We start from the raw sequence: 16,791 nt of genomic DNA, 5'->3' as shown, positions 1-16,791 counted from the left end.
TTACACAGACAGAGAAAGAGGCTCTGTTTCTCCCTCCCCCCAGCTTTTGAAAGTATCTTGTCTCCTCATTGGTCATTTTGGTTAGGGGTCAGCGAGGTTATCCTAGCTTCTTAACCCTTTACAGGTGAAAGGGTTTTTCCTCTGGCCAGGAGGGATTTTAAAGGTGTTTACCCTTCCCTTTATATTTATGACAAGGTGTCACAAGCTGGGCACAAAAACATGGTGACACAAAATGATTGATTGCATCTGAAAACTTGACTGCATGTTATTAGTGGCCTGATGCGGTAAGGTGTTGAGTGCTCTCCACTCTTGTTGACTGCAGTAGAAGTTGAGGGCCCTCTGGACCTGGCCTGAATCCCTAGATGTCATGACATACCTGAGATACTGTAGGACTATAAAAAGAAAAGGAGTACTTGTGGCACCTTAGAGACTAACAAATTTATTAGAGCATAAGCTTTCGTGAGCTACAGCTCACTTCATCGGATGCATCCGATGAAGTGAGCTGTAGCTCACGAAAGCTTATGCTCTAATAAATTTGTTAGTCTCTAAGGTGCCACAAGTACTCCTTTTCTTTTTGCGAATACAGACTAACACGGCTGCTACTCTGAAACCTGTAGGACTATAGATCTCCATTTTACAGTCTGGGAAACTGAGCCTCAAAAAGGCTTTGATCCTGTAAGGTGCTAAGCATCTTTAAGGTACAGCCTTGTGTTGGCAGAGTGCAGAGCCACATCACCCAAGTGTGAGCCTTGGGAGGAATTATCCCGGGTTTCTAGAGTGTAGCTCAAAGATAGCACACTTGAAAGGTTGGAATCTGATAAGGAAAAATTGAGACCTTTCATGGAAAGATGAAGGTTCAAATGTTTGAGTTTTTTTCTGTACTCACTGGTCCATAATGACTCCATACACAGCCTCTTCAGAAGTGTAGCTTAGATTCATATGACAGCATTTTGTATGACTGCTTATAGAATCATAGACATGTAGGAGTGATCTCTGTGGAGGATTCCCTTGAAATGATGGAGTCCATCAACTCGCTGTTCTGCCGTACTGCTTAGTTGTGTGGGGAAATGAACAAGTCAGGCTACTACAATTATCTACCCCACCCTGCTTCAGCACTTCACAAAAGCAAAGCCACTTACCAGGGGTCTCCTCTCTGCTTCTGGCTCGCCAGACAGTGACTGCTGTGACTGGCTAGACAGCTCTGGAGCGGAGAAGAGCTCCTGGTTGGATGCATCATGGGGCTCCGAATCTTCTTCAGCCTCCACCTCTTCATCAATGACTTCCTCCTTGTGGCTAGGTCCACTTTCCACTGACTCCAGACCCACCGAAGTATCACGGGGTCTTAGCGGTGGATGTGGCGTTGCCACCGAGGACAGTGTCCAACTCTTTGTAAAAATGGCAGATCTGGGGCGCAGCACCAGAGCTATGGTTTGCCTCTCTCACCTTGTGGTAGGCGTTCCTCAACTCCTTCACCTTCGCCCTGCACTGCAGCATGTCCCGGTCATATCCCTTTTGGCACAAGCTGCGCGCAGTCTGGCCGAAGGTATCATAATTCCTATGGCTGGAGCACAGCTGGGACTGGACAGCTTCCTCTCCCCAAACACCGATGAGATCCAGCAGCTCAGCATTGCTCCAAGCAGGAGATCATTTGGTACGTGGAGCTGCCATGGTCACCTGGGAAGATATGATGAGACCTCTCCATGTTTCGCTGAGCAAACAGGAAGGGGAATTCCAAAATTCCCGGGGCTTTAAAGGGATAGGGCTGACGGCAGGGGTTCTGGAACAATATGTATAATGGGGGTGCTGAGAGCCACTGAACTGAACTATAAACCCTGCATATAATGGAAATCACTTCAAGCCAGGGGTGCAGCAGCCCCCCCCCAGCACCCCTAGTTTCTGCACCTATGCTGACCAGAGTAGTCAGGACAGGCACTGTGGGACACCTCCCGGAGGCCAATAACGGCATGAAATCAACCAGGGTGTCTAAACTGGCACTGCAGATCTAAAGCCTTGGCACAAAAAATCTTACGCCTCTCGTCAGGGTGGTTTTTTTGCAGCACTGCAACTGAGGAGTTTTGGAGCAAAATGTGGCTTTGCAGTGTGTACACCCCTGAGGTTTCAGTGCAAAAAGCTGCTTTTCAGCACAAAAACTTGCCAGTGTAGACAAGGCCTTACATATGACACTTCTGTTCATACACCGGAATGATTTCAACTTTTTTCACAACTGCATCACATTGCTGAATCATTCAATTTGTGAGCCACTATAACCACCAGATCCTTTTTTCTATAGTACTGCTGCCTACCAAATTATTCCCCATTTTGTAGTTGTGCATTCAATTTTGCCTTCCTAAGTGTAGTATTTTGCACGTGTCTTTATTAAATATCATTTTGTTGATTTCAGACCAATTCTCTAATTTTTCAAGGTTGCTTTGTATTCTAATCCTGTCCTCCAAAGTGCTTGCAACTGGGGCTGCCAAGTGATTAAAAACATTAATTGCAATTAATCATGCAATTAATTGCACTGTTAATAACAGAATACCACTTATTTAAATATTTGTGGATATTGTCTACATTTTCTAATTGATTTCAATTACAACACAGGATACAAAGTGTACAGTGCTCACTTTATATTTATTTCTATTACAGATATTTGCACTGTAAAAAATAAAAGAACTAGTTTTTCAATTCACCTAGTACAAGTACTTTAGTGCAATCTCTTTATCATGAAAGTTGAATTACAAAAGTAGAATTATGTACAAAAACCCTGCATTCAAAAATAAGAGTGTAAAAATTTAGAGGTTTCAAAGTAGCAGCCGTGTTAGTCCGTATTCACAAAAAAGAAAAGGAGTACTTGTGGCACCTTAGAGACTAACAAATTTATTTGAGCATAAGCTTTAGTGAGCTACAGCTCACTTCATCGGATGCATTCAGTGGATCCAATGAAGTGAGCTGTAGCTCACGAAAGCTTATGCTCAAATAAATTTGTTAGTCTCTAAGGTGCCACAAGTACTCCTTTTTTAAAAAAAAAAATTTAGAGCCTACAAATCCAATCAGTTCTACTTCTTGTTCAGCGAATCGCTCAGACAAATAAGTTTATTTAGATTTGCAGAAGATAATGCTGCGTGCTTCTTGTTTACAATGTCACCTGAAAGTGAGAATAGGTATTTGCATGGCACTATTGTAGCCGGTGCTGCAAAATATTTACATGCCAGATGCACTAAAGATTCATTTGTCCCTTGATGCTTCAACCACCAATCCAGAGGACATGCATCCATGCTGATGATGGTTTCTGCTCAGTAATGATCCAAAGCAGTGCGGACCAATGTATGTTCATTTTAATCACCTGAATCAGATGCTACCAGCAGAAGGTTGATTTTTCTTTTTTGGCGGTTTGTGCTCTGTAGTTTCCACTTCAGAGTGTTGCTCTTTTAAGACTTCTGAAAACATGTTGCACACCCCGTCCTGATCAGATTTTGGAAGGCACTTCAGATTCTTAAATCTTGGGTCGAGTGCTGTAGCTATCTTTTAGAAATCTCACATCGGTACCTTCTTTGCATTTTGTCAAATCTGCAGTGAAAGTATTCTCAAAATGAAAATCACGTGCTGGGACATCATCCAAGACTACTATAACATGAAATATATGGCAGAATGCAGGTAAAACAGAACAGGAGACACGCAATTCTCCCCCAAGGAGTTCAGTCACTAATTTAATAGACGCATTTTTTTTTAATGAGTGTCATCAGCATGGAAGCATGTCCTCTGGAACGATGGCCGAAGCATGAAGAGGCATAGGAATCTTTAGTGCATCTGGAACATAAATATCTTGAGACGCCAGCTACAACAGTACCATGCAAATGCCTGTTCTCACTTTCAGGTGACATTGTACATAAGAAGCAGGTTGAGGTATCTCCAATAAATGTAAACAAACTTCTTTCTCTTAGTGATTGGCTGAACAAGAATAGGACTGAGTGGACTTGTAAGCTCTAAAGTTTAATATTGTTTTGTTTCTGAGTGCAGTTATGTAACAAAAAAATCTAAATTTGTAAGCTGCACTTTCATGATAAAGAGATTGCACTATAGTACTTGTATGAGGTGAATTGAAAAATACTATTTTGGTTATGATTTTACAGTGCAAATATTTGTAATAAAAATAACAAAGTGAGCACTGTATACTTTGTATTCTGTGTTGTAATTGAAATTGATATATTTGAAAATCCAAAAATATTTAAATACATTTCAATTGGTATTCTATTGCCTAATAGTGCAATTAATCGCGATTAATTTTTTTAATTGTGATTATTTTTTTTAGTTAATCACATGCATTAACTGCAATTAATTGACAGCCCTACTTGCAAGCCCTCCCAGCTTGATGTCATAAGCATGCTCACTCTGTTATCCAAGTCATTAATGAAAATATTGAGTAGTATTGGTCCTCTGTGGGACCCCACTAGTTATGGCGTGTCGTATGAAGAAAGGATTTCAGATGTTATTATGAATAACTGGGCTAGAAGTTTTGCAATGTATTAGTTTCTGGTAAAATTTGCATGAGGTTCTGTGACACTAAGACAATGGGCAAAACCACTGATGTCAACACATGTAGGGTCCCTGTGTTGGTTGTTTGTCTGCAGTAAATAATTATATGTGGAGCAACATCAGGGGATCCAAACATTAACAGCCCTATCAGCTGTTTGTTTGGAATGTTCTCAACAATGCGTATTTGAGGACTACCTGGGGCACAACCATTTTCGGTGCAGTGAGCTGCTGCTGCTGTTGCATAGGGGTAGTAGCAGGAATACTTAAGGGCTTTTCAAAACACAAAAGTTGTACCGCTTTAATTATTCTGGTGTAGTTAAAGTGGTACAACCCCCTAAGCATGGATGCAGTTATAGAGATATAACTTATTCTGGTAAAAGAAGGGGAATAAAGCATCTTTATATTGATAGAACTTCATCCACACTAGGAGTTGCACTGATTTATCTATTTCTGTAGAAAAATCACAGCCCTAATTGAAATAGTTAAATCGGTACAAACACTGTTTCTAGACCTTGGCAGCTGAGAAAGCTCATCCATTGCCCTGTTAGCCATAGATAGGCAATGGCTCGGCAAAATGCAGCTCCTAAATTGGTCTTCCTCACCCAGAAATCTACAGACCACATCATCTCCCTCTTCACCACATCTAGTTTAAACTTCTTGTCTTCACTTTCCACACCCTCCATAGCCAAACTCATCTTTTATCATGGCACCCCGGCTTCTCCGCTCCAGCCTCAATCCCTGTTTGTCCATCTCTCTCACATGCATCTGCCTATCTTCTTTCACAATGCTGCCCATGCCTGGAATGTCTTTCCATTTCTGATCCACCAAACCACTCCCCTCTTCTCACACAAATCAGCATCTCAGATCCATTTTTTGGCAATGCTCACAAGAAGTGAGTCAATAATAATGGCTATTATTCTTTTAATTTACGTATTAACTGAACTATCAAGATGAGCACATTACTGCGTGGCAGAAACACGTGTTCTTACTGCTGTAACTCTAGTTTTCCACACCTCATTCCCACATTATGGTTTCTCACCTCAACTTCTCAAACCTCTTCTAAGATTAAAGTGTAAACGCTCCGGGACCATTTGAACTGTAAAGCACCCAGCACAGCTCTGGGTACTATAAGTGAAAGTGCCATACTTTGAGTAACCAACTGTCATCGATGCAATGCCTAGTAATGGCAGAATGTGATTTTGTTTTTGGGTGAGACTGGCATGGCTCAGTTGGACTAGCAGTCTTTGGAAACCAATGGAAGCCAGGCAACAGATCAAAGCAAACATTTCTGCTGTTTTCTAGTTGATTGCTGCAGTGGCAAGCTGATTCGGGGTATATTTAGCAATATTTAGTATATTTACTGGTAAACCTCATATAAAGAAAATGGTCTAATTTTTATTTTTATTTTAATCTCTCCCCAGTTGCTTCCAAGAACCAGCCTGGGGATGTTCTATGGTATCCAAGTGAGAGGTGCCTTAGAAATACCATTGCTAGACAGCGTAGCTAAGAGTTTAAGAAGCAATTGTCCTTGAGAGACATACTTGAAAATATCTGCTGTCAGAGCCACAATTTCCTTTTCGTGACAAAACAAATCTTCTCTAGATCACTGTGTAGGAAGGAAAGGTTTAAGAGTCTTTCTACAAAGATGACACCTTTTTGCAGCAACTGTTCTCATTTTGTGATCAGCACTGGAGTTCAGTTAATCTAGGTGTGTGCCATTTACAATTCTAGGGCCAGAATCTCAGCACACCGCTACACCCTCAACTTGTGTAAATTACAATGTAATTACAATGAGTTAAACTGACTTACAGCAGCTGAGGATCTGACCTCTAATGTTTACCTCCCTGAAAAATTTACTTTGAAATACTTTAGCATTTGCAGTATTCCTTATAATTAAAGTGGGAGTACGCCAAATACCATGATATTCTCAGCTACTGCTTGTTCTTCCCACTTCTACTTACTGGCTTCTGGATTAACACATTTTTGTCCACTCTTGGATTCATTAGAAACAGCATGATCAATAGGCAGCAGCATCCCTTTCTCCTGTTCTCTCTTGATATTCTCTCCTTGGTGAGGAGAGATTAGGCATTTACATGCCATCTGCTCCCACATTTTTAATTACCACCTTTGTGCCAACGATCCCAAATCTACCTCTCTACTAGAGTGGAATAACTGAGTGTTTTGATTCATTGGCAATTTTGTAAAAGAAAATCATTTGGGGCCGAATGAAACATTTCATCCAATCTGAAATGAAATGTTTCATACATTTAAGGTGCTGGGGGCTGGGGGGTTTTTAAAGAAAATTGTAGGAAATTTCAAAACAAAAAGCGTCAATGAAAAGTTTTGTTTTTAACCATGAACTATTTGGTGAAACCCAAAACAAATTCACAAAACTTTTTGATGTCACCAAGCCTGCATTTTTTGCCTAAAATTGTTTCAGCCCAAAAATGTCACCATGGTCTAGTCTCTACCCTAACCTCTAGCTCTGTCGAGTGTCACAGTCTGACTCTCTGCTATCGTAAACTCTACCTTTCCAAAGCTGAATTGCTTGTCTTTCTTCCTAATCCTTCTCCTCTCCCTTTGATAACTTCACTCTCCTCCCTAGCTCCCAATGTCACATACTCTGTCACTTTTAATTCCTCTCTCCCTATACATAGAAGGTTAGTTTTTAAAAACACCTAAGTTCCATTTTCAAAAGGGACTTAAGACTTAGACTCCTAAGTCTTACTGAAAGCCAGTGGGATTTAGGCATTTACATGCCAAAGCCACTTTTGAAAATGGAACTAGGATCCTAAGTCCCCAATGCATTTTAGAAAATTGTACCTCAGACTCTTTACATCCTGTTACTTCCTGTGCTCTGTAACAAAACCCTATCTCTTCCTCTTTCTCCATATAACTAAAATTCTTATCCATGTGTGATGGGAGGTTGACCCCACACTGGAAAGGAAGGAGTTAAAAGCAGCCTAGGGAGGCTGTTCAGGGAGCAGCCAGTCAGAGAGAGGCTGCACAGAGCAGCCTATCAGGGCCCAGTAGGCTTACATAAAAGGAGTTGTAGGGCCAGAGACAGTCAGTTGCTGCAGGGAGCCCAAGGAGAAGGCACTATGTTCCCAGCAAGCTGCAGGAAGGTAGCACCTTGGATGGAGCAGTTGCTGGCAGGGACTGGGGGAGCAAGAGGAAGCTCCTAGGTGGCAGCTGGGACTTGCTGGCCGGAGGACCTGAGAAGAGGGTGAAGAAGGTGCTAAGGCCGCAGGGATATGGTTCAGGGAATTGAAGCAGCAGTATTGGTGGAGAAGTTACAATGAAGCTGCTATCTATGGGGTCCCTGGGCCAGGATCCGGAGTAGTGGGCAGGTCTGGGTCCCCCCCACTTGCTACTGGGGAAGTGACTGGACTTTAGAACTGGGAGATACTTCCCCTCCCCAACCTGGAAGGGGGAAAACATGGAAGGTGCCATGGCCAGAAGATGCTGTGGTTCCTGGGCTTAGATGGGTCTGCAGGCAGAGAAGGCAGCAGAAGAAACACCATAGGAGAGGGCATGATGGCTGAGATAGCTAATCCCTGAGACGGCCAGCAGGAGGTGCTAGTCTGCTGAGTGAACTCCATCACACCATGACTTAAACATTTTTGGATTTCTTTCTGTAACTTTCTCCTCCCTGATCTCTTCACATCTCACAGTTCTCCAACCCCAGTAGATCCAAAATGCAGCAACTAGTCATCTTCCTCCTCTGGCACTCTGAAACTATTTGAATAGCATCCTCTCTTTTAACACAGCAGGTTCATGCTTTTTGTCCTGACCTTCCAGTGCTCATTAATTTCATCCCCACCTTACACCTCTGCCATCATTTGTTCCCACTCTCCCTCATATTTCCTCTGCTTACTCCTTTCACCTCTTCCCACTAGTCCTGTATCATCTTCTTTGCCCACCTTCAGCTTTATGCCTTATTTCACATTGCAACCTAGAAACAATTAACCTCCTATGTCTTATTTCAAATGCCCTTTCTCTCTTCCTTCAGACCCAGTTCTTCCATTAATTCTTTCTACTCATATCTCCTACCAGCCTCCAGCCTATCTTTTCTGTACCCTGTGGGTTCTGGTGTTTAGTTTTGGTGGTGGTGGTTGTTGTGTGTGTTAGATTATAAGATCTTGGGAAGAGGATGGCCAGAATGGCCCAGTGGATAGCACCATGCACTGTGAAATCCTTGCACACACTGGAGAGCACCTGCTTACATGCATAGACCTATTCACTTCAGAGAGTGTGAGGTTGATACTTTCTCACAGAAACTATTTATAAACCCTTTCATGTTCACCTTTTCCTGTTTACTCATTTATCTTATACTATCTCTTGAACTAGCAGTCCATACTTATTCTGTAGGTGTTGGGAGTCTATACATCACAAACACTCATCAGTCTCCACCAACAAGGGAAAAGACCATTTGGACACATCTGTGACCAAGGGAGGAAGACGATACAGTAGAACAGATACCAAACCAAGCCCTGCCTCCATAATCAAATGTAAAATCCATCTATATTAAATATACTGTCATCTTAATTGTAGTTAACTAACTATAGTTGACAAGGGGAAGACACACCTTGAGAGATACTTATCGCTAGATAATCTAGAAAGCGATGCTTTTTCAACTTGATTGTTAGGCCAACTGACGCGGAGAAGGGAGAAGAGATCCTCCATGGAAAACAGTAAATTTTGGAAGTCATAAACATGAGAAGAGGATATCAGCAGCATAACAATAGCCTAATCTTCAGAGATGCTGAGCACCTCCATCTCCTATTCATTTTAGTAAAATTGTTCTTCAATTATATGGGTGTAAATGAGATCAGAATCAGATGAATTCTATTTATAATTTCACATGGCATTCATTTATTCTACATAAATCTATTGCTTTATAAATACTGAACATAATTTATAATTATGTTAATGATGTTGGAATTATAGCAGAGATTTAGGTTAGATGACATAAATGCATTGGTCTTCTGTCATTCCTTATTATTTCTAACTAAAGATATTTGCATGAAAATAGATCTTTATTTTTTGGAAAGAGATTCTCTGTACATAACATGCTGATTGACTGTTATGGGACTCCACATGAAAGGTTCACACTGCTTTAGCTAACCAGTTTAGTTAAAATGGCATAATTTTTGTGTTTCGACAAGCTTTACACTGATCAGTACCTTATTCCTCAAGTTTCAGAGTAGCAGCCATGTTAGTCTGTATCCACAAAAAGAAAAGGAGTACTTGTGGCACCTTATAGACTAACAAATTTATTTGAGCATAAGCTTTCATGAGCTACAGCTCACTTCATCGGATGCATGCAGTGGAAAATACAGTGGGGAGATTTTGTATACACAGAGAACATGAAACAATAGGCGTTACCATACACACTGTAAGGTGAGAGATCAGGAAAGGTGAGCTATTACCAGCAGGAGAGAAAAGAGGGGGGAAAAAACACAACCCTTTTGTAGTGATAATCAAGGTGGGCCATTTCCAACAGTTGACAAGAACATGTGAGAAACAGTAAGGAGGGGAATAAACATGGGGAAATAGTTTTACTTTGTGTAATGACACATCCACTCCCAGTCTTTATTCAAGCCTAAGTTAATGGTGTCCTGTTTGCAAATTAATTCCAATTCAGCAGTCTCTCGTTGGAGTCTGTTTTTGAAGTTTTTTTGTTGAAGAGTTGCCACTTTTAGGTCTGTAATCGAGTGACCAGAGAGATTAAAGTGTTCTCCGACTAGTTTTTGAATGTTATAATTCTTGACGTCTGATTTGTGTCCATTTATTCTTTTATGTAGAGACTGTCCAGTTTGGCCAATGTACATGGCAGAGGCGCACTGCTGGCACATGATGGCATATATCATATTGGTAGATGTGCAGGTGAACGAGCTTCTGATAGTGTGGCTGATGTGATTAGGCCCTATGATGGTGTCACTTGAATAGATATGTGGACACAGTTGGCAATGGGCTTTGTTTCAAGGATAGGTTCCTGGGTTAGTGTTTTTGCTGTGTGGTTGCTGATGAGTATTTGCTTCAGGTTAGGGGGCTGTCTGTAAGCAAGGACTGGCCTGTCTCCCAAGATCTGTGAGAGTGATGGGTTGTCCTTCAGGATAGGTTGTAGATCCTTGATGATGCGTTGGAGAGGTTTTAGTTGGTGGCTGAAGGTAATGGCTAGTGGCGTTCTGTAATTTTCTTTGTTGGGCTTGTCCTGTAGTAGGTGACTTCTGGGTACTCTTCTGGCTCTGTCAATCTGTTTCTTCACTTCAGCAGGTGGGTATTATAGTTGTAAGAATGCTTCATAGAGATCTTGTAGGTGTTTGTCTCAGTCTGAGGGGTTGGAGCAAATGTGGTTGTATCGTAGAGCTTGGCTGTAGACAATGGATCATGTGATTTGGTCTGGATGAAAGCTGGAGCCATATTGGTAAGTATAGCGGTCAGTAGGTTTCCGGTACAGGGTGGTGTTTATGTGACCATCACTTATTAGCACTGTAGTGTCCAGCAAGTGGATCTCTTGTGAGGACTGGTCCAGGCTGAGGTTGATGGTGGGATGGAAATTGTTGAAATCATGGTGGAATTTCTCAACGGCTTCTTTTCCATGGGTCCAGATGATGAAGATGTTATCAGTGTAGCTCAAGTAGGGTAGGGGCATTAAGGGATGAGAGCTGAGGAAGCACTGTTCTAAGTCAGCCATAAAAATGATGGCATACTGTGGGGCCATGCGGGTACCCATAGCAGTGCCGCTTATTTGAAGGTATATATAGTCCCCAAATGTGAAATAGTTATGGGTGAGGACAAAGTTCAGCCACCAAGTTTGCTGTGACATTATTGGGGATACTGTTCCTGATGGCTTGTAGTCCATCTTTGTGTGGAATGTTGATATAGAGGACTTCAGTGTCCATAGTGGCTAGGCTGGTATTTTCAGGAAGATCACCGATGGATTGTAGTTTCCTCAGGAAGTCAGTGATGTCTTGAAGATAGCTGGGAGTGCTGATAGCATAGGGCCTGAGGAGGGAAGATAGCACAGCCAAGCTCTACGATACAACCGCATTTGCTCCAGCCCCTCAGACAGAGACAAACACCTACAAGATCTCTATCAAGCATTCTTACAACGATAATACCCACCTGCTGAAGTGAAAAAACAGATTGGCAGAGCCAGAAGAGTACCCAGAAGTCACCTACTACAGGACAGGCCCAACAAAGAAAATTATAGAACGCCACTAGCCATCACCTTCAACCCCCAACTAAAACCTCTCCACCGCATCATCAGGGATCTACAACCTATCCTGAAGGATGACCCATCACTCTCACAGATCTTGGGAGACAGGCCAGTCCTTGCTTACAGACAGCCCCCCAACCTGAAGCAAAGACTCATCAGCAACCACACAGCAAAAACACTAACCCAGGAACTATCCTTGCAACAAAGCCCTATGCCAACTCTGTTCATATATCTATTCAAGTGACACCATCATAGGACTTAATCACATCAGCCACACTATCAGAGGCTCGTTCACCTGCACATCTACCAATGTGATATATGCCATCATGTGCCAGCAATGCCCCTCTGCCATGTACATTGGCCAAACTGGACAGTCTCTACATAAAAGAATAAATGGACACAAATCAGACGTCAAGAATTATAACATTCAAAAACTAGTCGGAGAACATTTCAATCTCTCTGGTCACTCAATTACAGACCTAAAAGTGGCAATTCTTCAACAAAAAAACTTCAAAAACAGACTCCAACAAGAGACTGCTGAATTAGAATTAATTTGCAAATTGGATACCATTATATTAGGCTTGAGTAAAGACTGGGAGTGGATATGTCATTACACAAAGTAAAACTATTTTCCCATGTTTATTCCACCCCTCCCCCCTACTGTTCCTCACATGTTCTTGTCAACTGCTGGAAATGGCCCACCTTGATTATCACTACAAAAGGGTTTTTTTTCCCCTATTTTCTCTCCGGCTGGTAATAGCTCACCTTACCTGATCACTCACGTTACAGTGTGTATGGTAACACCCATTGTTTCATGTTCTCTGTGTATATAAAATCTCCCCACTGTATTTTCCACTGCGTGCATCCAATGAAGTGAGCTGTAGCTCACGAAAGCTTATGCTCAAATAAATTTGTTAGTCTCTAAAGTGCCACAAGTACTCCTTTTCTTATTCAACAAGCAGTCACATTGATTTCATTCAGCATTAGTAACAATGGCAAAATGTGGTCTTTTGCAAACCTTCAATACCCATAATCAAGTAATTATCTCTTTTTTGTGCACAGGTCTTAAAGATGACTGTTACAAGCCCTTTCCCAAACACCACAGAATATAACTATGCGTATGATGAAGGTATCTCTCCTTGCAGTGAGGGCAATGGTTTCAGCAGGTTTAAATCACTGTTTCTTCCTATAGTTTACTGCCTGGTGTTTGTCTTCTGCCTAGTGGGAAATGCCTTGGTCATATGTATACTCTTGACTAGGAAGAAAGTCACCACCATGACCGACATGTGTTTGCTCAACCTTGCAAACTCTGACCTGCTCTTTGTTGTCCCCAACCCATTTCAAGCTCACTATGCTTCAGAAGAATGGATTTTCAGAAATGCAGTGTGTAAAATAATGGCTGGCATTTATTACATAGGCTTTTACAGTAACATTTTCTTTATAACCCTCATGAGCATAGACAGGTACATAGCAATCGTTCATGCTGTCTATGCTATGAGAGTTCGGACAGCCACTTGTGGCATAATTATAAGCTTACTCCTGTGGATGATGGCTGGTTTGGCTGCCATACCAAATATGGTGTTTACCCAAGAAGTGGAAATTGAACAATCTTTCAAGTGTGTATTCAAGATATTTAAATATCATAGAATATCAGGGTTGGAAGGGACCTCAGGAGGTCATCTAGTCCAACTCCCTGCTCAAAGCAGGACCAATCCCCAATTTAGGCCCCAGATCCTTAAATGGCCCCCTTAAGGATTGAACTCACAACCCTGGGTTTAGGAGGCCAATGCTCAAACCACTGAGCTATCCCTCCCCAAAAGACCTGGCGATTTTTCACTTAGTTTGAAGTCAACATCTTGGGCCATTTGATCCCGCTCAGCATCCTCATTTACTGCTACTCCCACAACCTGAAAAATCTGCAGAGCTACAAAAACCGGATCAAGAACAAAGCCATCAAGCTGATTTTCATCATCGTGGTCATCTTTTTTCTTTTCTGGGCTCCCTTCAACATTGTGCTTTTTCTAGACTCTCTGCAGAACTTGCACATCATCAACAACTGCGAGACGAGCCACAGGCTAGCGGTGGCCCTGCAGCTGACCGAATCAATCTCCTTCATCCACTGCTGCCTGAACCCAGTGATCTATGCTTTTGCTGGCGAGCTAAAAATTTTTTCACCTTAAAAAAAATATTCCAAACCTGCATCTGTCGCATTTCTAGTAGAAATTCAGCCAATCATTCTCACTCCTGGCCCACTCAAGTGTTAGGCTATTCTGATAGTGACAGAGTTCTATAAAAGCTTTCCCACTCCCTACCCAGGCATACATTCTACCTGCGTTCCTCTAAATACAGTGATTGCCCTAAAAAGCTTACGAGCATTGACTTAGTCCAGGGGTACCTCTGCTGTTTATTTTTTAGGGACAGAGGAAAATTGGTCCTGGATTCTGACTTCCATTCCTTCAAAAATTGCAGCAATTCCTCCAAACCTATGGTGTGAAAAAAATCCATCTACCCACATGCAGACATCCTATCTAGAAACTCACACCTGAGCAGAACATGCCATCACCAACATGATCTGACACCTTTGTGGACAATGGAAATCGGCAGTGAATGAAGAGCACATAGAATTGCTGGACTCTTAATGTCAATGTTTCCATAATACTATGCGTTGCCTATGCTCAGTGTCTCTTCTTCCTCGTAGTATTTTTCTGTTTTAAATGTGTATTTTTCTTGAATAAAGCAAAATGGCATCTTTGTATAACTGGCTTCCTGACAGTTTCCATAGTTTAAAAAGCTGGGGGAAGTTTACGTAAACAAGCATTAAAACACAAACTGGGCTGGAGGGAGGGGACATCTATTGAGTTCTGACTTAATTTTAAATGTGTGTGATGACTTTTAAAAAAGTTTCCTAGCAAAAATTTCTCTCCTGATTGGCTGCTTTCTTTCTTGATGAGAATTATTCAGTGTAGCCATTGTGTAATAATTTTCAGAGACTACAGTTAAGCGAGAGAGAGAGAGACTGCTATATAGCTTAGACATCAAATGAATCATTGCACATTTCACTGGCTGGCTGTGCACACAAATCAGTTACAGTTTTAAAATATATGGCCTGACTCACCCTTCAGTTACTCCAGTTTGACACAGATATAACTCTCATTTTCAATGCCATTATGACTGCGTAACACTAAAGTCAGACAGAAGTGAATCACATTCTTGGATGGAAACCTCTGAGGGCAGAATTTTTTCTTATACGTTAGTTTGTAGCATAACCTTTCTAAAATGTAGAGGGCTCTGCTGCCCTTTACTCTTAGGCCAATCCAACACTCACTGAAGTCAGGGGGAGTCTTCCCCATGACTTTCATGGGTCCTGGATTAGGCTTCTTATGACTTCTGTATGTCTCCCTCCATTCCCAACACAATCCTGTAGATGTAGTCTGGCAATATATGTCATGATAATTCCTGAAGCTACATTGAAGTACAATGCACTGGAATTTTTCATCAAAATAAGACGTCTCAAATTCCCTTCTAGGCAAGTCTTTTCTCAAAACTCCAATAATAATTTATGGAAAGAAAACTACATTTATGTTTATTTAATGTTGCTGTAAGCACATTTTTAAAGAACAATACAATGCCTTAAAAATCTAGAAAATATATAGGTGAGGAATTGTCAAATAATTGACTGTGTCAAGAAATAGTCCAGTCTTTTTCAGCAACTCTACCTTTCATTTTTAAAATATCATTACAATTACTATAATGTTACTAATTAATTACCTGAAATATATTTCTAACTTTAATTCTGACTTCTTGTCATTTCTCATGTCTCTACGAAGAGTAGAAATATACTGTGATTTAATTACAGTACTTCCATTTCTCCAAAGACTTTACGTAGTTAGAAATTGTGAAGCACTCCATTTACATATTGGTATTTTCCACTCTATTCTCCTTGTTTAGTCAGAGTTAAGGTTGGAAATGTATACGCTCCTCAGATGGACTACATCTCTCATGATACACTGCAATCATATGATTCCCATGATGTATGGCCTCCTTCACCAAGAAGAGAGACCGTGGTATTTCATAAAAGATGTGGTCCAAATCGGGATTCCAGGCTAAAAATGAAAATCAGGCAACTGAACTACAACACTTATGAGGCACCATAGCAGCATTTCAGAATCAGACATTTTAGGTTTTGAACAAAATATTATGATTTCAAATTTTTCTTTAAAAACTTGAGATTTTCCATGGAAAGTTGTGATAAAAATGAATTTTTCTTCATTTTTGTCAAAGTTTTCTTATGGGTGAAAAAACATCAATACATTTTCTAACCAGCTGTTCTGGAGACACTTCCCCGCAGGGTTACACAAGTATTTATTATTCAGCTGTATAGTGCTGGTGATCCAATATCCGGGTTTCTCTCTCTGGCTCTGGCAGAAGTATGGCTCCTGTCTCCTTTCAAGTTGCAAATAACTCAGTACCTTTTTCTAGTAGAACACCTCATGTGATGTATTTACAGTGTTCCTTTCCACCACTTTTATAGACTGCAAAGCTCCTGAGGCACTCTCACAAGCAAGAGACAACTCCCACTCTTTTCCTCCCCTTTTGTACTTTCTTCCTGTAGAGCAGTTTTTAAACTAAGGACCAGGGCCGTCCCTAGACGGGTGCGGGGCCCTGGACATAGGTGAGGAGCCCCCCCTCCAGCTCCACCTAGGCCCTGCCCCCACCCCACCCCACCCCTTCCCCAAGGCCCCACCCCACCTCTCCCCCCGCTCCACCCCCCCCCACACTCAGTTCTGCTCACTCCCCCAAGCGCGCTGTGCCCTCGGTCCTCTTCCCTCCCCCCCAATGCCTCCAGACGTTGAGAAACAGCTGATCGGTGGTAGGCGCTGGGAAGGAGGAGGAAGCACTGATTGACTGGTCCCACAGGTGAGCAGGAGGAACTGAGGGGAGGGGGGCTGGTAGTGGGGCTCCTCCTCCCCCTCCACTCACCCACCCGTCTCCCATCTCACCTCCCCGCCCATCTCCTCACAAAGTGTGGGGCT

At 41.9% G+C, this 16,791-nt stretch overlaps 1 pseudogene; it reads left to right on the top strand.

Moving 5' to 3' along the window:
* Positions 1 to 12,725: 12,725 nt before the first annotated feature.
* Positions 12,726 to 14,510, top strand: LOC119851412 (annotated as a pseudogene).
* The last annotated feature ends 2,281 nt before the right edge of the window (positions 14,511 to 16,791 follow it).

Source organism: Dermochelys coriacea, chromosome 2 (genome assembly GCF_009764565.3).
Source record: "Dermochelys coriacea isolate rDerCor1 chromosome 2, rDerCor1.pri.v4, whole genome shotgun sequence".
Classification (NCBI taxonomy): Eukaryota; Metazoa; Chordata; order Testudines; family Dermochelyidae; genus Dermochelys; species Dermochelys coriacea.
This window is presented reverse-complemented; position numbering and strand designations above follow the sequence as displayed.